The 26832-nt window shown below is 37.4% G+C and overlaps 1 long non-coding RNA gene across 2 annotated transcripts in view; it reads left to right on the top strand.

Moving 5' to 3' along the window:
- Nucleotides 1–26832, top strand: part of LOC141567506 (uncharacterized) — a 53471-nt gene that overhangs the window by 5452 nt on the left and 21187 nt on the right. For both annotated transcript variants that reach the window (XR_016019716.1, XR_012490170.2), the window contains exon 3: nt 24571–24660. This is a non-coding gene — a long non-coding RNA (uncharacterized LOC141567506). The remainder of the gene's footprint in view (nt 1–24570; nt 24661–26832) is intronic.

Raw genomic sequence — 26832 nt, 5'->3', positions numbered from 1 at the left:
TTAAAAACAATGGATGGGCAAGTCAAGCACATCTGTTCACCAGTGTTTGCAATCTTCAATGACTTCTTTGTCTTCACACCTAAAACACTATATCCATTTAGAAGGTCATATTTTAAAAAATGGAATTTATCCAGAGAACAACAGTCAGGATGGTGAGGGATATGGAAATCTTGAAGAGACATTTAGTATACATGTTAAGTGTACTAACTTTGGAGTTTAAAAAAAAATTGTAGGTTTAAGTACTAGCCTTGCTGAAAATAACATATTTTTCATTAGAAAATTATCTGACCTCATGAAACCTCAGTTTCTTCACATGTATGAAGGGAATAATACTAATACTATAGCATATGGGGTTAAAGTATGATTTAAATGAGATAATGTAACACGTTTAATGTTTAAATGGAGGCAGTTATTATTATTAATTATTATTATTATGTTATTACAATGTGTATAAAATTGCATTGTTTTACGGAAGCAAGAGCCAGACTCTGTTGAGACAATCTACCTTTTAGGCAGGTGAGACTTTCACACTTGATAATGAGTAGGCCTTTATTTCTGAGATTAGTAGATGTAGCTTTCACTCAGCGGAGAAATTGAGGGTGATGTAAGGAAGGGAGAGAGGGGATTGGAGTGAAGTGTCAGAAACTCATGCCCCTTACTATGTGACTCCTCATGATGTTTTTGCTGCTAAGCTATAAACATATTAGGCACAAACTTCTTAAAACCAGTGACATATTGTGGAAACTCATAAAGAAACTAGGTTTTGATACACGCAGCTTATACAAACAAGGAAGCCGGAAGATGAAAGCTGAAGAGAACTTGAGAAATTGTGGAGATGGATTTTAAATCTCAGGAGGTCAAGAAACTGAGTCAAGTGTAAGGAGCAAGTATAGTTCACAAGGACAGCTGTATTCCTGTCACCCGGGAACAATGTAGAAACTAGAGAGTAAAAAGATCATTGGAGACCTGATAGTTTCCAGTGTGTTCCAACATTGGAAGCGTCATCAGGTGGGGGAGATTTGACTTGCTCTGTGTGGATCCAAAGGACAGAGCTTGGGACAGTTGGCTGAAATAAATACCTATAAGGCTAATTTTTATCTCTATAGAAGAAATGCTCAAAGTGGCCAAAAATTAATCAATAGCTTCATCAAGCAGTCAACATCCTATTATGGGAAGTGTTTGGGCAGAGGTCTCCCTGTTAGAAATGTTGGAAAATGTATTTCTGTCTGAAACTGACTTGGAAATTGACATCCTCTATGTTTCCTTTAATATTTTGGAGTTAACGCAAAGCACTGTGGAGAGAAGGGCAGGGTTAAAACCAGAATCTGCCCTCCTGTAAAAAGTTTCTCCAGTTGGAAGAAGACACTAGGTAGGCAATGCACTAGTATTTGAGAACCTCTTTAGTCCTAAACTTCTACTCTCTTAGAGGGTGCAGGGAAAAAGGAATAAGGAGAAAAAAGCAGAGCCAGAAAGGAAAAAAAAAGCAGGAAGTTATTACTGTCAGACAGAAGCACATTCAAAAGTTAGAAAGAGAAATTTAAAGTCCAAAAAATAAATCATGTTTTGCTTCACCCTATAACAAATCCTCAAATGTTCAAAGGGATGTATTGGATTATATTGCTAGCTGCCTGCAGGATCCCATCAGAAAACAGAATCAAAGAACTTAGGCCACATGGTTATATTGGCAGTGCTTGTTAGTTACCAGCTTCCCTCCCTAGCACTTTAAATATTTTTCTGTACTATTTCTAATAGTGGACAATTAGATGTCACAAATCATTTTATCATATACTGTTTGAGAACCAAAGCTACCTCAAATGACTGCGTTCTTCCTTTCCCTCATTAGTCATCAGAGTTTAAGTTTATTCTCGTGTATAGATCCAAGGAGGGTAGAATTTCAAAGGGAACCTTCCCTTGCAATAATTGTTCATCATTTAGTTTTGCCTTCAGAAGTGCCTCTAAGGCAAATGTTCATGTCCAAGTTTAAACTAATCATTACCTGGCAGTCATTAACATGTATTAAATTAAACTCTACATGCTCCTATTGGGAAAGTACACATAATTTTAAAAGTCTTTCCCCTAAACTTAAACATATATATATATATATATATATATATATATATATATATATATATCTACATAATAACCAAACAGATCAGCCCTCTTACATTGTTAAATTAAATTCTGTGCAGCATAGATGCCTAGATACCATAGGAGAATCCTATCATAAATATTCCAATGAATTCATTCGTCTCATTTAATTGAATTTGAGACCAATAAACTGTAATACCTTCTGCCCCCCTAATTGCATGAGCTACTGTAAGCAGTCAACTCCATGTGATGGATGTGTCTAGGCTGAGCTTGTTTTTATTTTTTCTTGCATTTTTTTATTCTCTCTTAATTCACTTAAATTCTAAAATGCAATTACATTACAGAATAATCAGGATTTAGAAAAAAATGAACTTTCACAAATCTGCACTGATGTGGATTATGAGAAGATGTAGGTACTCTGACTTTGCCAGCTTTATATTTTTCATAAGGCCTCCCCAGTGGGTGCCACAGAATTATTAACATTAACAAAATCCAGAGGCCCTGAGGCTTCCTAAATGCTTGTGAATGATTTGCCTGAAAAGATTTTGTAGTCCTCATTTGCATTGTAAAAAGAACTTCAGCTCTAAGTTTAGGGAGAAGTTTTTAGAAGCTTTGACGTGGCAAATTGCCATGAGACTATTTTCCCTGTGGAGAAATGAAACTCAAATGTGCTAATTAAGGGTGCTTAATATCCCTCAAAATTATTTCTTTGTTACCTGCAGTGGTTTAATTATTCCCTTATGGAAAGCTCAGAAACGCCTTGCATCTTTAAATAGCAGTGGGCCACTCATTGATAGAGTCAATATGCACTCATTGGTTACAGCAGTGAGCAAAGAAAGGAGGATTTTAGATGTCACAATAAAGCTGTATGGCGGTTTGTGAAATCAGTTTCATTGATGTCATCCTCCCGCACATAAAAAGAACCTTCCAGAAAAAATGTAGCAATAAAATAAAGGAAGGGAAAGGGTTATAATGAACACCAGGTAATTCTAGCTAAGCTCTTACTGACAGGAGCAGTCAGCCAGCCCTGACACTTTCCCCACTAGCAGCCTGCCTTTCAAGAAGAATAACAATCAAATGTCCTCAGAGGATATTGGTTGAATTGAGAAACTAACCATAGAAAACTGTTTATCTTAAGCAATAGACTTGAGTACTATCCAGGTATCTATTGTTTCTCCTGGAATTCTTCTTGAATCAGGTAGCTCTACATGACAATGGGACACAATAAAAATGTAGGCACATATCTTGAGCTCAAATGTCACTTTCTCTGGTACTCAGCTCGGACCACATGACCTAAAATTGCTACCCAATCATTCTATCACTTCCCCCCTTTTATTGTCTTCACATCACTCAGGGCTATCTGCAATCTTCTAGTGGGTTTACTTATTTACTAGTTTGTTACTGTCTTCCCGCCTCGAGCATGTGGGCTCTGGGAGAGCAGGGCTGGGGCCACCTTAGCCCTGCTCTATTCCTTGCCTTGAGCAGCACTTGGCACATTTGGCTATTCAGTAAATCACTGAAGGAGTAAAATGCAGGGTTTGTTTTTGTTTGTTTGTTTGTTTTTAATGTCAAACTTATTTCTCTCTAACAATCAAAAAAGAAAGAAAGAAAGAAAGAAAAAGAAAGAAAGACAAGAAAAGAAAAAGATTTATCCTAGAGCCTAAGCTAAGAAAGGGGCTGGATATCTTGTGTAGGCAACTGGAATTCATGTATTTAATAAGACTAATTGTGTGTGGACCCACAGTCAGCTTCACATAGAACCGTCACGCTGTCTGCTCAGAAGAATTTGACCAGAATCAGACAAAAGCCTGAGTCCAAGTGGAGCCCCCGACAGGGTTTCTGGCATTACTCATTCTCCTGGGCTGGAGTGTTCTCACCCCAATCCTCATATGTGTTGTCTCCACCACGGCGATTCTCGTGTCCTGATGTACACCTGTCCTTCTCCTCTCCTCTTAACTTTGCTGGGGCCACAGAACCAAGGAGTTTATACTGCTGGTTTGGAGAACAATTTGCATAGGTGTGCATGTGTGTATTATATCCTCAATTAAACGTAACTTACTTAAACATACAGATATGGTTTTATATGCCATCTCTACCACCCTAATTAACTTTCCAACCAATAACTCTGTGGACAGATGGATTACCTTGCAAGCTGCATGCCAGAGCTACTCAAATGGAAATATAGCAAAACATGTGGAATTAGACCACTTTTAAATATTACTCAGTTTGAAAGCAGAAATGTTATTGAGGCAAAAAAGCCACTTGGTCTCCTTGCAAGATCTGACTCACCTGTTCTAACCTAGCAGGAAGAACAGGTAGAATGGTTTGCTCAAGCTTTCCAAGGTTAGTCAAGGTACAGAGAGAATATGGTCATTGCAGGCACTGGTTTTCTGGACTCCAGATCATTCTCAGAAATGCTGATTAACCAGGACTCAACTCTTCATAAATCTCAGTGAAGAAGACTTCTTCTCAGTATCAAAAAGGAGTAACAAATCATTTAGAACAAATTCATGTCTTAGGCTTCAAATAATGAGAATTGGTTTCAATTCTTTAAGGCTAAAAATAAAAAGATGAACAAATACTATTGAAAAGGCCCAGGGAAAAGGCCACAACTGTGAAGTAACCCTTCTCCCATCCCACCCGCCCCTTCCAACCCCGATCCTTCCCTAGGTCAGCTTCAGTCAAAGGGGATTTGCTCTCCTCCCACACACATTCTTCCCCTCTTCAAATGTTTGCTGCCCCCTCAGTCAATGACTACCACTGGCCAACACTGACAGTCTCTGGTTGAGAATTTAAGCCCAAATCTCTGCCTTTCTTTTGCTGCACCATTGGAAAATATCTAAGTAACATGAGAGCCCTCCGAAAGACAAAGCCACAAAAATCCAACTCACGGAAACAAAATAGAACCCTGGACATGAAAGGTAAGGTTTCCATGCATTTCCACCCAATGCAGTGGCCTTCCCTCTGGGCTGCCCCAGCCAGCCTGACAGGATGCAAGGTGGATACAGAAAACTCTCTCGTTAAAGGATGAGCTCCTGTAGGAGCTGCCTGGGATCTGAAACATCTACAGGATTCTGCCACTTCTCTGTACAAAAGGCTCTGCTTAGGTCTCTTTGCCTATAGGACAAATCCAGACTTCTTTGTGGGGACCCGTCACAACTGGCTAACCAGCTCTCTTTCCTAATCCATCCTTGAAGCTCTCTCCCAAACCATCTATCTTCGTACCCATCACCTGACAAGTCAGCCTTCCTCTCTCACGCCATGTTATTTTAACAGGCCTTTCTTCTTTATATTATTTTCCCTTTGTATTATTTTTAGAATGGCTTTTCCTTTCTTCTCTACTTATCAAAATTGTATTTGTAAACTAATTTCATCTTTAAAATTACCTTCTGGAATTTTTCCTAGAGCCTATCAGAGTTCAAATGAATCCCTCTCTACTTGGAGAACCCTGAGAGCCCTCCCACCATGCGTTTGTCTTCTCTATTCAACCACCTGGCTCCCTCAGTGAAGGGACTAGTTCTTATTTCATCTGATAACCCAGGCCCTAGTGCAGATTTGTGCACATAGTGAGTGTTTAATAAAGTTTGTTCTAACTGGATTTCTTAGGAAAACAACAGCTAACAGCTAACACTTAACAGGAGACAGTTCATAAGAATAATATAAGAGTTCAGGAGTAGGAATGCTTGGGTATCAATCCCAGTTTCACCTCTTAAAAGCTTGATGGTCTTGGACAATTTACTATATCTTTAAACCTGAGTTTCCTCATTTGAAAAAATGAAATATTGTGAACACACAATGGGATTTATAGATGATGTAATACAGAATTGTACACCTGAAATCTATGTAACTTTACTAACAATTGTCACCCAATAAACTTTAATTAAAACAAAAACAAATTCTCAATAACCATGAAGACAATTAAACTTTGTTAAATAATATAAAACTACCTTTAAAAAATGAAGTATTTTTACATACACACATAACAGTATTTACCTCACATAGCTACATGAATGCATTTAGCACATAACCAGCACTTAGTAAGAGTTCAATACATGTTACCCCTGCACTTTCTCCTCCTCCTGTTTGTATTCTACTACCTGCTACTACTACTGTAATTTTAATTCCATAAGGGGAAGGCCTACTGTGAAATGTACAGCCTTCTGCTACCTCTCCGAAAACTGGGCTCCCATCTTTAGACAATGTTTTACGAAGAATTTCCCTTCTTGCAAAGACAACTCTAGCTGTGACCAAAAGTGGCCATGATCTCCTGATGGACTGGAGAGAAGCCTGGGAAAACTTTTTCACAGCTTTGAGCCGCTGTCATTGGGTTAACTCCTCTTTTGTTTTGGGAAAACATCCTCAGGAGTTTTTTGAGATAGACAAGTGAAAAGTGAATATCTACCCATTGTTTTGCCAGAAACCATGAGGTCACCAATAATTAGAAGACCCACACTTAGCCCACAAAGTCAGACTTTATGTTTGGTGTGTAAGTTCTTTTATGATCGAGTTGAGCTTCTTCCTGTAGACGTGGTGCCGTTTTGTTGTGTTTTGTTTTTCATGGAAAGGAAAAATACACATTTCTAACCCATTCAGAAGTGAGGTTGCAGATCCAGGCTGACCTATTGCTTGTCCTCGGGGTGGGAATGAGGTGAGGAGACTTGTTTTGCTTTGTTTTATTAGCAGGAAAATGAGAATGCTGTGTGGGCAACACTGAAGGGTCGCTCTCTGAGAAAAGCAGTGCTTCTCTTCTGCCCAGGTGACAAGACAAAGTGTGACCCAGAGTTGGAACAGGGTCATTTTCCTACTTCTGTGCAAAGCCAGCAGCTGCGGGAGCTAGAAGACCCAACTCCCTTGTCGCTGATGTTCTCAGAAGTCCCGCCATCGGCAGAGGAAACTACAAAATGTGGTAGCTGTTTGGTAGTGGCCTGGAGGGCAGAGGGATTGGAAGGCATCTTTTGGAGCTATACAAATCATGGCAAAGAAAAGGAAGTAGTTCTGGGAAAAGGTGAGGTCAGGACCTGCATTATTAGAGGCTTGAACTCTTGGAACTTGGACTTTAAAATTATTGTGACCTCATATTACTATCCCCTGCTCCAGGTTTATGAAATTCGTGGTACACTATTTAAATAAATAAGCAGTCATGTATTTGAAACAGATTCTTTCTTTAACATGTTTTTAATTTAAAGCCTGAAAGAATTTGGGGTGGGAGATAGAATCGCATAGTGATTTTTTTTTTTTTTTTTTAAGAGAATGGATTCTAGAAAACAGCAGGTTTCTATCTTGGCATTTCTTTTTACCAGTGGTGTGATCATAAGCAATGTATTTACCTTCTTTAAGCTTCTGTTTTTTCATCTATAGAACATAGGTGTGTGGTAGATTGCATTTTCCAAAAGCCATCCAAAGATGGCTGCACCAATATGTATTCCATCCCACATAGTATTCTCATGAAGTGACATTGATGTTCCTTCATCAAGAGATGGATCCTTGCATGGAGGGGGTGATCAGATAAAAAAGCTAACCTCCCCTCCAGTCTCAGACCCTAGAGAGCCCTGGACTCAGAGATAGCATGTATAACAGAGACCTAGTGTGGAAAGTAGAACGAAGAGAGAGGCATCAATTGAAAGTTAATATGAAGAAGAGTTACCCTGCCCCTCCCTCCATTCTTAACACCTTGTAACTGTCTCTCTACTCAGAAAGGGAAGCATTTAGGGATGTATTTACTCCCAGGGGGGAAATGGACAGTTCTTCTCAAAATAGAGTGAAGGAAATACCTGGGGACTTCTACCTGTGTGGATGCCGGTGCTCGATCATAAAAGTCTTTCCATTTCAGCATAGGGAGTGAAGTAGAGGAAGGACCTTGGCTCTGAACAGGTTGGCTCTGTCTCGTCATACTGAAGTACACAGAGCTCCAGGGCAGCCTTCCCATTAACTCTTCTTATTTACTCACTCTGAGACAGATAATCAAAGAACATACAAGGTCTGAGGACAGCCTGCCAAATGAAAGATTAAACAAACTAAAAAACTAAACTCAAAAGAAACAGCTATATCACAGAAGAAAAAGACATTTAAAAAACAAAACCCAAACAAAATTCCCTTTAATTAGTATTGTCAGAGGTGTTTGAGAACATATAACATCTATAAGGAAAGAATGGTTAGTGTAAAATATTATCCTCTAAAAATAAAAAAGAGCTCAAAATTATGATTGCTGAAATTCAATTCAGAAAAAGAAATCAAAGATAACACAAATACTAACATTCTGGAAAATTGTATCAAAGAAATGTTCCCAAAGATCATAGAGATGAGAAATATAAGAATAAAGGTATATCTCAATTAAAAAAATAGGTTATAAAAATAATTTTAAAAAAGAATGAAGGTAAGAGACATAGAGAATCAATTCAGGACATCAAACATTCTCAAAGCAGAGTCTCACAAAGAGAAATCATTGAAACTGAAAAGAGGAAATTATCAAAGAAATAAAACAAGAACATCTCCCAGAATTAAAAAGACATGTAAATATTTAAGTGAAAGGACTCAGTGAATACTAAGATGTTGAAATGATAAAGACCAATATCTAAGAAATAATGAGGGCATTTTATAAATACCAGGGGAAATAAATGATCCTAAATGTTTCCAAAGAAGAAGGAAAAAAAAGCAAACAAAGAGAATACTTGGTTGCCAACCAAGGGGTGGTGGGGAGGGGGGCATCAAAGTGGCATTACACTTTTCAGCACTGAAATAAATGCTAGAAGATACAGCAAGCATGGCCGTTAAAAATTCTGAGGGAAATTTAATTTTGATTTGTATTTAATCAATCATCTCATCAGTGGAATTTTAGGAGACAATAAAATAATTTCTACTTGCATAAGTACTGTTTACTTCGAAGGAACAATTTCTTGAGGATTTACTCCAGCAAGATGAGGACGTAAAATGAAAAAGTAGGAAGACATGGAATATAAGAAATGTTAATAATAATCCAAGATCCAAATAACAGGAAATATCAACTATACATAGGAAAGGAAATCAGTGGTGTTTAAAAGGTATATCTTCAAAAAGAAGAGTAGGCAATAGCTAAAAGATATTATAGATGGCTCAAATTTCTTCTCACCCAAAGAAATAGAGAAAGGTATGAATTATTTCAAGAAATATCAAATAAAATGTACAAGAAAATAATAGTCCCAATATAAAGCAAATTTAAACATGACGTGATTTTAAGCAATTAATGAAGTATAATAAAGGAGATTCCATTTAATATTTTTGTTTGGGTGGCAATGAGGTTAAAACATTGAGCCCATAGCTCTTTCTAGAAATTATCATAGATCTCTACTTGGCTTTGCAATGAACAATATTCACATAATCATACTAATGTAAATACTGTTTATGGTCGTTCAACTTTTACAATCAGATGATTTGATTGATGTTGCAGAACAGAATGCAAATATTACTTCCAGATGTCTAAATAAGGGTTATTTCTAGTAGAGAGAAAGAGACAGAGACAGAGAAACAGAGAGAGAGAGAGAGAGAGAGAGAGAGAGAGAGAGAGAGAGAGAGAGAGAGGATCTCTATTTCCTTCCCTTGAATCTGAGCTGAACTTTGAAATTGCCTCAACCAAAAAAATGTGGCAGAAGCTATGTGACTTCCAGCTAAGTCACAATAGGCTAGGCTTATGCCTGGCGTACTCGCTCTCCCTCTCTTTCTCTCTCTCTCTCTCTCAACATTTGCCTTTGGAACCCAATCACCATGTTGTGAGGAAGCCAGACCACATGTGTCTTCAATCAACAGGTGTGCCAATCAACACTCCCAGCTAACAGCCAGCATTAACCACTAGACATGTGAGTAAATGAACCTTCAGATTATTCCAGCATCCAGTCTTCAAGTCCTCCAGCTGAGATCCCAGACCTTATGGTGCAGAAATAAATCAAACTCACTATACTCTATCTGAATTCCTGACCCACACAAACCATAAGAGATAATAAATCATTGTTGTTCCAAGCCCCTAAGTTTTGTGGTTAATTTGTTATGTAATAATAGAAAACTAAAACAAAGGGTAATGGTATGTAATCCATGGTGGTGTTATGAGGATTAAAAGAAATAGTACCATGCTTAGCACAGCAATGAGTGCTCAATAATGTTAGATACTTTTATTACAACAAAAAAGGCAATTACTAAGCAAAACTTTGAGGTGAATGACAGCTCTCAATAGATACCCTTTTCTAGCTCTATGAACACATATCCAGGGGAAAAAGAAGTTGAAATGTACAAGGAACCCAGATTAGAAGCAAGAGGTCTGTGGGGCTTAATTTGAGTCAAATCTTGTGTAGACTTTGTTTTAATCCCTCTAGAAGAAGTCTTCTTAAAATTCCTGGAGCCACAACCTCAAGGTGAGAGAAAGAATATGTGAGGGTCTCTGTCATATCTGGGGCCCTCATAACTGTCAGCCCACCATCCTGTGGTAAACAGCAGTCTTTAAGAGAAGCTAGTTTCTGTGTGTAATTGCAATGAGCTCTCCAGTCAGTCACCCTCCGAGTAACCTGTCATGTGCTGAACTAGTATTAGTTTCTCAGAAGATTTCAGTAAAGTATCAGACTGTCAGAAAACCCTCTGTAAGGACCGCTTCAATGGGAACTTGAGGATATGCCCAGTTTCTCCTGCATCATCACTAAGATAATTGAAACTCCATCCTCCTCAGAAATTGCTGTTGTTTCCATCCATAATTTTGATGAAGATAGATGTGGGCCATTGAATATTTTCCTAGGGCTTTCAGTGAATAAGGATATCAACAGGAAAGGGAAGACAATGGCCTATTGATAGTGCTATTTTTTTTTCCGAAAAAAGTTATGAAGTCAATAATGGAATAAGAACAGTGAGAAAGCAACTGGAAACTGTATTTTTTTCCTCGGTTTCTGAATATGTGTTGTGGAGAACTTGGGATTCATTCAGATTATAAGCAATTATTTATACACAATGATTTGAAAAGAGAGGCAAGATCTTAACAGTGGTTCTCTGGCATAGTAGCTGAGAAAATGGCTTTTAGGTTTAATGTCATTTTTACATCTTTCAAATCACCTTTTAACCCTGCTAAGTGTCCACATACTAGTAAATTTAGACACTACTTACTGTTTTTTCTTGTTCTAAGCACCATGTAATCTGCATGCATCAACTCATTATAACTCTCAACACTATCAAATCTTACGGGACAGGCATCACTAACCCCGATTCTTTTTCATGCGGAAACAGAGTTAGAGAGGTCGACAGCTTAGAAGAAGAGGTGCTAAGATTTAATTCGAAGACCACGTCTTGCCCACTACCCAGCATTGCCTCTGCTGTTAGCTGAGGTCTCTTCTCCGCTCTACATGTGCAAAATCTACTTCAAGAGTCAGCACATTGTCACCTCCTCTTAGATAGTTTTCTGCTCACCATGCCCTCTACTGTCAGACACCCCCCAACACACAGGAAGTTCTCCCCCACTCCTCTCTAAACTTCTGTAGCAATACTGTCCAATAGAAATAATGCGAGCCACAGATGTAATTTTAAATTTTGTAGTAGCTATATAAAGTACAAAGAAACAGGTGAACCGAATCACAGACTTTATTTAACCTAATATATCTAAAATATTATCACATCAACATGTAATCAATATAAAAATATTAATAAGATGCTTTGCATTTTTGTACCAAATCTTCTAAATCCAGGGTGAACGTTTTACTTATAGTACATCTCAATTCGAACTAGCCACATTTCAGAGGCTCAATAAGCAATAACTAGTGGCTATTCCATTGGGCTGTGCAGTTCTATAGCATTTAGCACATATTCTTTCCATCTTATTTTGTGTGATGCAAGTTTCCTGAGGTCAGGAAATGAGGCAGGCTCATCTGTGTATTTCCCAAAATCCCCAGAATGTCATGCATAGTGAATGTTTGAGTCACTGTTTGAGTCAAGAAAACAAGTTATTGCGCCTTACTGAATTCCTAGAAGGGAAGTGTCTGTACCACAAGAAGACATAGGCAGTTCTCGCCAAGAGTAAGTCATCTTCACACAGCAGAATCTTAGGAACTGTAGGTTACTCAGAGCGCTGAAAAACAGCCTTAATGTCAAAGTTATGAAACTGACAAGGAAGAAAAAGAAAGGGAGATTGCTTTGGGGGACCATGAAAACAGAAAGACAGAGCAAAGCCCCACATCACTTTCTGGTTAGCATTTGAAAAAAAAAAATGAGATAAGCAGATGGTGATGAGAGGGTACCAAGTGACTCAACCATCTGAAAAATAATAGAGCAATAATTGACACTTGAATGTAAAAGGACTATTTCCAGTCTGGCTTGCACACTGAAAACACATCTTGAGCAAATATTTCCAGCATAATATGAAAGTGATATATTTGAAAAAAATAAGTTTTTTGTTTTTTGGTGTTTTTTTGTTTTGTTTTGTGTTTTGTTTTGTTTGTTTTTTACCACTCAGGTTGACTCAAAATCAAGCAGCTAAAATCTATTTTAAAAATCAGTAATTAATTCGTATGCTAAAAAAGTGCCCAGTTTTTTCCATTTTTCCTTTTTTCAATGAATAGCGTTTACAATATGAGAACATAGCTTCACAGTATATTTACTGTGTTGTTTGTGTATTTGTATTAAATATTTCCTATTTCTTAGGTGGCTGTGACAATTAGTAACATATCTTAAAATAAAATACTTTTCATTTTATAGTACTTTACAGTTCACTTTCATATGTACTATATCATTATACCCTCTTGATGAAAAATCTGCAGGACATTTTATTATGTCACTCCCATGGACCTTCTGTCAAGGATTTGTTGAGTGATAAAATCAAAGTCTCAGGCTGTTGATTTTGGACATCATGTTAATTCCTCAGTTTCCATTTGATTAAAGCTCCATCTTCTTTAAAACCATAACTCCCCTTTTAAATACATACATGTTTTGCAGTATGTACAGTTCGATTCATGGCAGAGACTACTCAGATGCTGCCTCTGCATGCTGAGATGGTAAGGTTTTAGAAAGGCATTTTACTGATGCCCTTTGGTTTCCAGCAAAAACATGTAGGTCTAAGATCATCACCAGCAAAGAGACCCCTAATAAAATAGGATGAGGCACAGATGTTTGTTTTTTTCTTTTTAATGTCAGGAAACATTCTCCCTGGAATATCATCCTCATAGTTATTATCATGCAGGAGAAGACCTGAAACAGGTAGAAGCTTCTGTGCACTGTTGGCTGGAGCAAGGCTTCCTTTGAAATCTGGCTGAGGACACTTTGTCGTGAGGGGTCTCTCTGTGGCCTCACCATGAAGTGACTGCCAAGTAGCTCATTCTGCTCAAAAGTCCACCAACTGGAATGTGATGGTTGGTAGCAGAAAAATAGGATATAATGTGATTTCTTTTCTCTTTTTTCAGTCCCACACTCATTTATATTCAACATTTTTAAGTATCCAGGGTTGACGTGAAGTTTTATTCCCTCACGTGGTCATTAAGAGTAGAGTGGGGGTTGGGTCTCTATATGTCCTCTATGCCCAAGAAAGTTTCCACAGAATTGAATTCCCAGGGCCTGCTAGTTTTACAGCTGATCCAACCCTCTTTTATCAGTATTTGAAATAGACCGTTAGACCTTCAGTCAGTATCAACCCAAGATGTTATAATTGTAGCTTAGCAAGAATAAAGCCATTTTCTGAAAGTGTTTTTGTATATGATGGGGAGAAAAATATGTTATTAAAAAGTTGAATAACATTCTAAATTCTATACCAATGAATCTTGAGTGACAAACAGGTGGGAGAGGTGGGGCTAGAAGATTGTGCGAAAATAAGAGAGGGCTTCAGGGTCATGGTTTGCAACTCTGTTACATCCAACACCTCATTTTAATAAGTAATTTAGACTGCCGCCTTGACTGTCCTGAAATAGAACTCAAATAATCTTAAAAAAAATTGTAATATATGAGTAGTCCCCTAACTATAGGATAAAGGAGAGATAAAAAGGAAGTAATTTATGAAATACATAAAAATACGTATTCCATATGCAAATGCTTGGCCGTGATGACACTAGAGAATCCATAATGAAGGAGTCAGATGTTTGTGCTAATCATAGAGTCCAGCAAATGCAGCAGTGACAATTGCACTCTGAACTTTTCTGTGTTGCATTGAGCAACATTGTCATCCCTATGTGATGTCCCTAAATAGTGAATGACTCTTGGGGAAGTTCCAAACCGAATGCAATCTTCCCACAAAAAGTCCCACATATTTTGTTTTTATTTGTGAAACAGAGTCAGATTCCAGATTCAGATAATTATAGATGAGATTTATTTTGACCTACGTGAATGTCTGGAGACATTTGAAAGTGGCACGAGATGCCATACAATTCTTCATTAGATGGGACTGTTTTAGCATCTCTGCCTCCCTTCCAAATATTAGCATTATCCCTAAACATTGCTACATCCAAAAATGTTGCCACAAATCCCTCTGTGGGCAGAGACCTAAACAGTGGTAGGGTTGTGTGCCGGAATGGGAGAAGGAATTGTAGAGAGATGGAATGACATGAGTGATAACACAGAACTGGGAAAAACAAGTGCAAGGCAAAGAATCCATGTTCACTGGAGCTGAGTTTCATAGGGAGTCATTAGTGAAAGAAGAGTGGAAGGGACAGGCATGGCACTGAAGAGTTATGACGGTTTGTTAACAGTGGTTTCATATAATCAAAGTGGTGTTTGGTGAGGGGTATTTACATATTTTTTTATATTTACTTTCATTGCTTTATCAAAAAGTAACATCCTTATTAATTTGAATCTCAGTCTTTAGGAGAACAGACCTGTTTTTATGACTTGCCAGGAGCCTGTAAGTTTTTTGTTTGAGTTTGTTAAACAAAGTCAAAAAGAGTCTGGAGGCTTTGCTAGAAATAAATGACAAAGATTTATTCAAGGGTTTTAGAGTTTGCAAAGTGGAAACACAGATTAGGCAAAAACCCAGAAATGTTATGAAGAAGAAAGAAAAGTTAAGAGTTCTTATAGTGAAAGTCATACCCTTGAAAGTCACATAAGTTCTGCGTTCTCAGCCCTAGGATTGATCCAGGGTGTTTATCAGTCAGATGGCAGGAGATCTGGACAATTTAATTTAAGGTGTTTCCTATTTTATACTATGTTTTATACTATCATATTCATGTTAGTTATAGATGTTAGGTGGTCCGGATATGTGACTCCTTCAGGGAATAATCAGAGATAGTTATCTGGAGGTCTGATGTATGTCCAGGTATTGACACAAAACTAATTGATGTATATCCAGGCATTGATACAGAAATAGAAAGTTCTGTTCCCTCTAGTCTTGTTTTAACTAGCTTTAACACAAGAACAGAATCATTCCCTCATGCCTCAACCTACTTGATTTTGGTAATTTAGCAGCTTGACTATAGTGACTCCATTTTATTTCTTCATTCTATTCCTCAGTTTATTTATTTGTTTTTTGTTATTTTTGTTGGTGTTGTTGGTTTTTTGTTTTGTTTTGTTTTTCTGATAAAGAGGCTAACTCCTTTATACTTCGAATTTGTATTACATGGTACCACACAGGAATTTCACAACTGTTTTTTAGATGATTCTAAGTGTGTTCCACGTGCAGCTTTCAATCAAATAAAATATTAGAATCCATTTTCCTAACACTTGTTGTACACCTAGCATGTGGCAAGCACACAATTTAATGCTTTCATCCACATATTTAATTTAATCTTCAAACTTCCCTTTTATTTATGAAGAAATAGGACCTGAGAGTATAAGTAATTTACCCAATGGCCAACATGGTGCACTTTGTGTGATGGTTATACCTGAGCACGTGTGCCATACTCTTGTTCCATCCTCTGAACAAGGGGCTTCATGCCCCAGGGATGGTAAGACAAACCCAAATCCATGGATTAGGGCTTGGAGAAGCATGGATGACAGAAATCCAGTGATGACTTAACAACCTGTTTTTGTCCCCACCGCATCCTCCACCCCCATCAAAGCTTGAGCAGAAATTTTAAGGTATGACTGCAACATTTGGTTTCCTATTTCTCTGTTCTTTCTTTGTTCACCCTTTGGGACAGAGACCAATAAGCATTAAAATGTAAAAAAAAAAAAAAAAAAAAATGCAGGAAATGGGAGGAAAATAGAAAAATAAGCAATCTGTGTTTTCAAGCTTGACTAGGCTTTTTCCCTGCTCTGCTGTCCTTAATGAACTGGACCCTGTAGCAGGTGTCCCAGACATTCACCACCACCCGCTGGAAGTCCTCACTCCCTAAATGCCTCAGTCTGCAGATCACTTCATCTTGTATTTCACTGAGAAATAGAGGCCATCAGAAAATCTTTCCTTTTCCTTCACCCTGCAAACCTCCCTCTATTTCGAAAAGCGTGCCTCCTACTTTCTAAGTTACGCTCTGCTCCTGTGCTCCTAACACCAGTCTCGCCTACATTCACCTGTGCCTTGCTCACCAAATTACCTTTATTTTTGTCTCCCAAGTCTCTCAGCCCACAGACATGTTCAAGGGCACCGTATCTTAAAGACAAACAGACACACAAAAGGCCTTTTCTACCCCTAGCCCCACACACTGTCAGTTTACTTCTTTGTTCCCTTCACACAGACTTGTTGAAAGGGTACCACTTCCTCTGCTGTCTGTACTTTCTCACCTCCCGTTTCCTCCCTGACACACAGTACGGCGTCTTTGCTGAAACTGCTTCCCCAGACCAATAATGTGTTGGACATCTGGATTTTTGTTATTTTTTAATTAAAATATAGTTGACATGCAATATTACATTAGTTTCAAGTGTACAACATAGTAATTCAACATTTATATATTTTACTATGTGATCACCATGATACGCGTAGGTCTAGTAACCATCTGTTACCATACAAGTTAGTTGTTTGTTTTGTTTTGTTTTGTTTTCTGACTAGCATTCCTGACCAGAGGTCCCCTAGTGGTCACAGTTAGAGAGGATATACACAGAAGTCAATCTGGACCATTTTGAATTTCCCTATCTGGAATTTGACATCTGACAGAGACACACAGGGAAGAAGATGTAATGCTGAGCATCACTTGGCATCACTGTAAAGCAAAGGCCATCGTTTCTTTTGCTGAGACTCCCACGTCTCCTGTGTTCCCTGCCCTTCCTGAGGCCTGGTAGTTCAGCCCTTCATGACACTGTGAGATAATACTGCGCCCTGATAGCGCCTCCTTTCTGTTTTAAGTTAGTCCGGGGGGATGGGAAGTCAAAGCTAATGGGCATAGGATTTCTTTATTCCATAAGGTGTGTTTCTCACCCACCATACCATCCATTATGGGAGTATGGAGGATAAATGCTTACCATCAAAACTCCTTAAATGACCAGCAGTATAGATCACGTCGTTAACATGAATCCATTAGACTACTTCCCCTGAGTTGTCTTACACAGATATTCCCTGTACTAAAGTAGTGTTCAATGGTGGAGCGGTGATGGTTGAAAAATCAAGAGTGTGATAGAAATCCTTATTAATTAGAGTAGAAAGAATCCGATTGGCTTATCTTCAAGCCTAGGAAGCCTAAAGATGACCACACGTAGTCAGGCGGGCCTATATGTGTTTTCTGGCAGATCCAGGTTTAAATCCCAGCTTCATTACTTTAGTCTTAGGCTCTTTAACTTTTCTAAGCTTCAATTTCTTTACCTAGAAAATGCAGATAGAAAAGGTATGTACTGTATAAAGTTCGTATAAAAATGAAATAAGCTGTAAAAAATTTAAAGTGATTAGCAGAGTGTTAACCAGTCAGTGCTCAATGAGCATAAATTGCTATGACTACTAATATTTTTTTCTAAGTGCACTTATAATCTCACTGGCTGGCCGTAACTTGGAAATCACATGTTAGCTACATTTTTAAATTATTTAGAAATCATTCTTAAATTGCCCATAAGGAAAAAAAAATCGGTGTATATCTTTTTAAGAAGAAAAGGTAGATTTGAGCATTCAGTGACAATCACTGAGCTTCCTAAGAGAACATAGCCACTTGGTTAGTAGGAATTTTTCTTTTTCTTTTGTGGTTTTTTACTGAGGAAGAAACAATTATGTTCTTATGTTTACGTATCATTCTAGATGTGAGCATGATTAGGGATCAATTTTCTTTCTTCAAGGAAATAAAATAAAGGAGCAGCGTCTCATTGGACAAAATAAGATAAAAAAGAAAGAGTATTGAACTCAGAGAGAAACTGAAGGTTACAATGGCAATTAACACTTCATATAAAACTGCAAAGTATATATATAGGTGAATGTTTCGTGGGTCTCAGACACATAACACATGGAAAATGTGAATGTTACAGCCAGAACAATACAGAATAGTGTTAAAAGCAATAAGGAAGATGATAATTGAGTGGAGAAGTTTAATACTGGGGCTTTAGTTCACTGTTTACAGGACCTGTACCTGATGTTTTTTTTTCTATTCACGTCATTATAGCACAGTGTTCAAACAAGTTGTTTGCATATAAAAGCAGAGAACCAGGCCTTCCATCCCTATTCTACTGCTTAGTACCTGTGTGACTTTGGTTAAATAACCTAATCTTCCTGTCATCTGTATAGTGCGGCAAATAAAACATCTGCCCTACTGACTTCAAAGAACTATTGGAAACATCTAAAAAAGTAATTAATGTGAACACACTTTGTAAATTATAAAGCAGGATACAAATATTTGTTGTGATTATGTAAAATCTAGTGGTTAATGAATGGTTAAACACTTTACATTCTATTTTAAGGGTGCATATTTTACAGTGGCTTAACCATAAATTTATTTTAAATAAATAATATATACAAACTATGGGATCCAACATTAGACACCACCTGGTGTCAGTTAAGAGTAATGCAAGTACATTGCTGAGCTGCTGCTCATAAGTTACAGAAAAATAAGTTAGGTGGAATGCATATTGAGAACCTCCAAAAAGGGCTTAAACTAAAATGTGCTGAAAAGAGACTTGGCATATCTAGGATTGAAGCTAGAAAATGGCTTTAGGGTTTGCCTACTATGAGCTGTACAGTCAAGCCACAGCGTGGTTCAACTGTAGCTAAGTAGGGGAAGAAAGTCAAGCCTCTTATTTGCCCTTGACTTTCCACTGAACAGCTCAGTAGTACTCAACAAGTTTAGTAAATGGAAAAAATAAAAAGAAAAAAAAGTAAGGGAAGGAAGGGAGGTACGGAGGGAAGAAAAATCTTAAAAGAATCTCTATAAACCAGCTCACTCTGGGTGTTTTTATTTTGTTAGTTTTTTTCCTTCTAGTTGCTAATTCAAGTTTCTTTTCTATGTTAACTGAACTAAGTTAAAGGGGCTGACTTGGGAGAGATCCCCCCTTACCCTCTGAGCTCTCTGCTTTTTGATGCTAGGATCCCACAGCAAAAACAAGGAAAGGCCTCTCCTTAAAGACATAACCTTTTTGTCTTGGCCTTCCTCCATTTGCTCTTCTCCAAAAGGTCCCCACCATGCTGCCCGCTGTGTCGCACATGCTTAGAACATGACCTATCCATGATTACTTTTCACAGCAAGGAAAGGTGGGAAACATATTTGTAGCTGCGTCATGCCAGCCTCGCAGATAATCAAGAACTTGGGCTTCAAATATGGAGGGAAATGATAGAAATGTTCCAGGTAGTCAACCCCAGCCTTTCACATAAAAATTCACTTAATTTACATAATACTGAGAAGTAGGTACTATTATGATCCTCACTTCACAGCCTGTGACAGTAGAGATTCTTCCTTGATGAAGACTCAGAAAATATGCATCCCCCAAACGTGATATAATATAGAACTAGAAAAAAATCATAAAATATTTCTTGGAATTCTACTAGGATGCCCAAAGGCATGGATGGCTATTATGACAAAGGAGCAGAAATTCCTAAGGGAAAGACAGAGATGCAAATTGAGATGACTGATTTTTTTTTTCCTCTTTGTAATTAATGCTAGGTTTTGGAAATGAATATATTTAAGGCTTCTCATATACGAGTATATTGTCAAATTGTATTTCAAAGCACGGTAATAATCTACAGTCCTGCACAAAAGTCCCGAGAGTACGTACGTCATTTCACAAGGCATTACACATTTAAGAGTCTTTTTTATATTGATACACAAGAATATTTAAATAATTGGGCATTTCTTTGAACATTCTTCATATAATGTGTGTTAAGTATGTTTCCTTTTCTGTGTATTATCTATTATGTTTTTTTACATTTATCAAGTTTTAATATTTTTACTTGTTTTATGATATATTAACCTTTAAAACGAAAACTAATATAATAAAACAAAAGCAGATTGTTATTAAAAACATTCTGCATTAGCAGCAATAACTACTATACCATTCAAATTCATGAAGTGGAGAAGAGTCTTGAAAAACTCTGTCGGAGTTCTTACGAAAAGATAAAGAGATGAGAGAGACAGATGCTGATCCCGAACAGGATAGAGAATGAAAATCAATCCTAAGAGGCATAGGTATTCCCATGGCTGAATTTGGCAATGGTGGTAGGATGAGAGGAGCACATGAGAAGATTTGAAGTAGAAGAAATAGTCAAAGGTGTATTTTGAGAAAGCTGAGTTGAAATTAAAGGTTGGAATAAGATTCAATAAGTGATTCCATTGTGCCACCAGATTTGAGAACCCCTGATCTAACCGATTTCTGTAATCTCTTCCATCTGGAATCCTCCTTTAATTTAAATTCCAGCAATGCATTTATATTTTATCACATTTACTTTCTTTCTGTCCATAGTCAATTTGGAGAAAGAATGGATGAGAGTTTCCGCAAGAATTTTTGGAATTTAGTAATTTCAGAATAGCACATGTTCTCAATGGCTTCATAAAAACAAATGTGTGACTTGATGAAAGATCGGGTAATCTCATGAGTGTTTTTAAATAAATCTCTTTGAGGCATTTTTCCTATTAAAATAAACCATTATCTTAGAAAAAAATTTAAACCTTTTACTATCATTGGACTTTACTTACTTTAGTTTGTTGTTGATGAGGTTTTGTAAAAATTAGGATTGAATCAATTAATGGACAGAAATAACCCCAAGTCATCTGTCCTTTTTGTGAAAGGAAGAGTATAACCTATAGAGAGACAATATAAATATAGAGACTTAATTTAGATTGTGGGAAGGGACGTCAGGGAAGACCCCTTTGAAGAACTAATATTTAAGTTGAGACCTGGAGTTCAAGTAGATGTTAGCCATATCAAGAGTTAGACAAGAGGAAGAGCAGTGTGGGGGGCTCTGATGTTTGCCACATTGGAAGAACTGAAAGCAGACCAGAGTAGCCAGAGCAGAGGGAAGGGAGCTGGCAAGTGGTAGAGCGGGGCCAGGCCATCAGTGCCTGTATTCCACTTCAAGGTCTTGAGGTTTACTCAATGGGCATGTCAGAGAAGCAGAGTTCTCTTTTTAAAAGGTTATCCTGGCTGCTATAAAAGACAGTGATTGTCTATGATAATGATCATTGAAAATGATCATCTGATTGTTGGGTATTAAGTATTTTCTATAACAGAATTTGAAGTTCAGCATTTGCTGCCTCTTGAAATAAAAATTACCCATCAAAAAACACACAGCATACAGGAAAATAAAGACCTGGCCCCAGAGTGCTCAAAGCCTGACTATCTAATATGTGAAAGGTGGCTTAATTGTTATTCTTGATGAGTCATATTATAGTATCATAGATGATATTTGCCTTCACACTGTTGGCAAAAATTCTTTGAGACTTTGAAATAAGTAAGGAAAACAATTCAATGTCAAGATCATGACTGCCACGGTGAATTCGAGAAGATTGTTTGATCACAAGTGTAGGAACATGCAGGCCTTATTCTATCACATAGGTCTCAAATATCCACTGAATCTGTCTCTTTCCATTAGATCTTGAGTTAGCTACATGCTGATAATTTTACCTGCAAAAAAAATTTTGTTCTAGCAATGTAGATACTTTCCACTACCTCTATTTCACTCCATATTTTTGTTATATATTTTTATTCCTTCTCAGGAAGGGGGTTTGAGACCATAAGTCATCAGTATCAAATTTGAAAAGTAGGGGTTCAAATTAGCTCCTTGGTAGCTTAAATGGCCAAAATCTGAGTCACATAAGTTAAAAAATAACAGTGGTGATGATAATGCTGAGAATGACGGGTTGTGGGAGAGGTAGGAGACTGGCTTAAGAACAGTTTTAAAAATTGAAACACTTAAAGAAAATAAAATCATGGGTTTAGATTGGTTGTTTTCAGATTTATATCCCACATATGATTGAGTCATATAGTTATCGACTTCTTTTGTCTGACTTATTTTGCTTAGCAACAAACAAACAAGATAAACAAACAAACAAAAACTCATAGACACAGATAATAGTTTAGTGTTACCAGAGAATAAGGGGGGAGGGGAGGTGGTAGAAGAGGTAAAAGGGGGTCGAATATATGGTGATGAAAGTATTCGGTTGGTGCTAAAGCAATTGCGGTTTTTGCAATTACTTTTAACCTTTTAAACCACAATTACTTTTGCACCAACCTAATAGAACTGACTGGGCGGTAAACACACAATGCAATATACAGATGACGTATTATAGAAATGTGCACTTGAAACCTGTATTATTTTACTAACTAACGTCACCCCAATAAATTTCCTAAAAATTAATTTTAAAAAAGAGACTAACAAGAAAAAACTTAATTTTACTAATGAAGAAGGTGGTAACTCCAGGCCTTTTCTATAGGTAAGCAGAAGAATTGAAACTCCTTTTAAAATAGAACAGAATTTCCATTGTCTTCAGGCATTCAAATGCAACCAAATTATTTCAGTCTAGCAACTATGAGACCTCAGATACCCGACAAAGGAATGCTTTATTTTTTCAGGAAAGCGCAACACATGGACAGGGTCTCACAAGTCAAAATGGGTGTGGCCTGTAAATGCCTTTGGCCTTACACTGTATTGTTAAATTTGTAGCTCTGGTCTAATGAATACAGAGGGATAATATTTCAGAATGGAGTTGTCGTGATGATGACATGATTGGTATCTTGAGTCTGTGTATTCATGTGATCATATTTATAATTATATCTAAGACAAATAGTATTGTAAGAATCTGATCATGTACTTGGCTATTCTCCTATTCAAATTGCAGGCTGCCCTTAGTCTACCCTGTAACACTTTTTCCCTGAAAACACAAGTTCTGGAGAGGAAAGAGTGTGAGAGGAGGATGGGATTTGCTGCCAGCATCTATCTCCCACCTCCAGTGCCAGCTTGAGTGACCTTTTCTCTTGCATCTCCTGGATTTCTCACTAACCTCTTCCCTGTCTGAGCCTTTATCTGCTCCTAGACTTTATAAGTAGGAAAGAAAAGTTCATTATTTATGTGGTTGGCAAGAGAAAAATAGCAATTCTTATCTGTGATGAATAACTACTCAAATGGGGGAGTTGTGAACATTCCATTACTTTGCTCAGAGTCATAAAAGGTTGAAAAGCTGGGGCTGGGAGTTATGTTTTTAAATTGTAAAGCATAATCTGCCGTGGTTTGTTTATAGTCAGTTACTAAGGGATTGTGACTCCAACTTTAGGACCCAAAGGGGAAGCCTGAGAAGCCAGTAGAGTATGTTATATAGCATAAGCTCTGGTTCTAGAGAGCTCCTGGAAAGAGGCTTTATTGGCACGTCTCAGTGCTAGGCATTGCAAATCTTTTTTTTTTCTTTTTCCCCAACATAAAAGCAGCATCAGTTTCAGCCTTAATTCTCTTTCAAACCTACCATGGGTGTTCAAAATCCTCTAAATATTAAAACAACCTCAAGTAACTTCAAATTTTCTACTTCCACCTTTCTCTCTTCAAATCACACAAAATCACCATGTTGCCTATGTCACTCCGTTGCTTTAAAAACTTTCTATCTTTGGAGAGACTAGAGCTCCACAAAATCTGGGACATTCTTAATCAAGACTATCACAAGATTTATTGTTTTTTGTTTAGGATGATGAAAAAGCTCTGGCATTGGATAGTGGAGATGATTGTACAACAATGTAAATATACTTAATGCCACTGAGTTGTACACTTAAAAACGGTTAAAATGGTAAATTTTATGTTATGTACATTTTACCACAGTGAAAAAAAAAAAAAAAAAAAAAGGAAGGCTAGTGGTTGCCTGCAAAAGGAGGGAAAAACCTGGCATTGTTCTAATTTTGCTCTATTGATTACATGTGTGTTCAGTAATCATTGTACTTACCTTTGTTTTATATTTCAGCGTATAATTGTGTTCTATTTCCCAATAAAATATTAATTAAAAAAAATTTTAAAAGATTATCTCAAGGGCTAAGAATTAAGAGGCCTTGGAAAGTCCCTTCCCCTACATTGGGCATCATTTTTTTAAATTTTTAATGTAAAATGAATGAGTTAGACTAAAAGATCTTGGAAGATTTTCTATGGCCAACATCCTGTAATTGTACAAAATAACTGCTTGTGAATGAAATAACTACAAAAGGGAAACATCCTAGGAGTATTATTTATTTTGACTGTGTTTTCCTTCACAGAAATTGAAAAATCAAGGAAACAAAGCCTTTGGGGCAACAAAACCCAGTGACTAATATGAAGAAATATAGATTGTCTAAAATACAACCTTGGTAAGTTTGGCGGCCCTAAGATCCAAGCATGAAGAGAAAGGGATGTTTGTCACGTAATCTAGGTCAGCATGGAAAAGAAAGCTCCACAAGAGGAAGGTAGGGTGGAGAAAAAGAGTCAGGCACACCACAGTTGGAGAGTTAGAAAGGCCTTTTACCATCTTGGAGGAGGAAGGGGCTGGCACCCACATTTGCCCTCATCACTCTCAAATGCAGGCTCTCCAATGTCAGTTTTGCTTCCACTGAAAACCATGTTCTTCCCCATAAATCTTTATTTCCCAAATCTATCCAAAAAGTCTTAATGGACAACTATGCCTAACTGATGCCTTCCTTATGATGTTCGCATTTCCAAAAATTCTCCGCATCTTTTGAAGGCTTAGTGAATCACACCATCCCTTTCCTTGGGTTTCCATGACATACTGTCTCCTGAATCTCCTTTTTCTTCTCTGTCCCCTCTTCTTTACTCCTTCCCTAACTCCACTTTTTCTCCCACCTCTAACCCTCCAAGAGCACCTGATATTCCAAAAACTCATTCAGAAATGTACCATATATTGTCTCAGGGTCTTCACTAACAAAAGGGCTGGCAAACCATGGCCTGCATCCCATCAACTGTTTTTATAAATAAAGTTTTATAGGAACACAGCCACACTCGTTCATTTATGCATTCTCTTGGGCTGCTTTACTGCTCCCGTGGCAGAATTGAGTAGTTGGCACACAGACCATATGACCTACAGAGACTGAAATATTTACCATCTGGCCCTTTACATAAAAAGTTTACCATCCCTTGCTCTAATAAATTAGGCTGTTAATATTTCTTTTGCATAATTACCTTTATTAAGTCTGTGTTTTATTTCTCTAACTTGAGGACCAGGGCTGTGTCTAATATGCTTTTGTGATTATTCAAAGGTCATCTCTCTGCCTTGCACCTTGTTAGAATCTCAGTAAATAATGAATAATTAGATAATGATTAGTGAATGAATTATTGAGATTGAAGAACTACCAGCACTTTTGTTGTTGTTGAAATAAAATTATCTGAGGTGGAGCAATACCTTCTCCTAGCTCTCTACGTGTGGCATGTATGACTCTCACCTTTCCAGCTTCCCAAGGCATCAAGATAGCAGTGGTTGGGCACAGATTCAGGGGTCAGAGAACTTGGAGTTTGCATCTTGGCTCTACCTGACCTTAATCAAGTTCTTGGAGTTCTCTAGGATTTACCTCCTCATCTGTAAAATCGTGATAAAAATAGTAATTAATCATAGGGTTGTTGTGAGGATTTTTAAATAAAATACTAAATGTATTTTAAGTACTAGGTATAGTTTCTAGGACATAGTAAACAATCTAAAAATGGTTGGCAATTGTTACTGCCCTATTGTAATTGTATCTCATTCCTTCCATCCCCCTTTCTCCACCTAATCCATATTCTTTTCAAATGGATGTGGTTTCTCTATACTTTTTGTGTTCTGAATTCCAGGGATATAAAGTTGGAGTTCTCTGACAGTGATGTGAGAGTGGCAATGGATAGATGGGTTCCTGTTGACTTGACTTGTCTCAACTCTCTTGCCACAGAAAAGCAGTAACCATTTTTGCCTAGTTGTCGATTCAGATGTTCAATAAATCCAGTGAATGGTTTTTGAAAAACGGTAGCCTACTAGAGAAATGAATGAGGCATGGTCACTCAGAGGATGAATAGCATATTGTGTGCTCAATTCCCGATGAAAGATTTAGGTGCAACAAAGCTGAAATAAACATCAAGGGCAAACCTGAAGGAAAATTAAGTTCCCAAAAGCCAATGAAATGGGTAAAAAAGAGTTGCATAGTATTTTACTTTGATGATAGCATTATTTAACAAAGTTTATCACTCCCACCCTTAATAATAATCTACCAATCACCTTCTATTTGCCAAGTTTTGTTGTGGATGCCAGGCATACGTCAATAAACATAATCATATAAAAATCTCTGCCCTTCTGGACTTACAGTCTGGTGAGGAGAAAATATACATATAGAGAAAATGGATGGATAGATAGATAGATAGATAGATAGATAGATAGATAGATTTTATAGTATTAGAAGGTGACAACTGCTATGGAGAAAAAAGTAGAGTAGGAGAAGAAGGATCAGAATGAGAAAAGAGGATGGGATGTTGGTTCCATTTTTAAATAGGATGGTCAAATGACA

This window comes from Rhinolophus sinicus, chromosome 17, assembly GCF_057876585.1.
Source record: "Rhinolophus sinicus isolate RSI-liver-muscle chromosome 17, RSI-T2T, whole genome shotgun sequence".
Taxonomy (NCBI): Eukaryota; Metazoa; Chordata; class Mammalia; order Chiroptera; family Rhinolophidae; genus Rhinolophus; species Rhinolophus sinicus.
The sequence above is the reverse complement of the archived record's forward strand: the minus strand, read 5'-3'. Positions and strand labels throughout refer to the sequence as shown.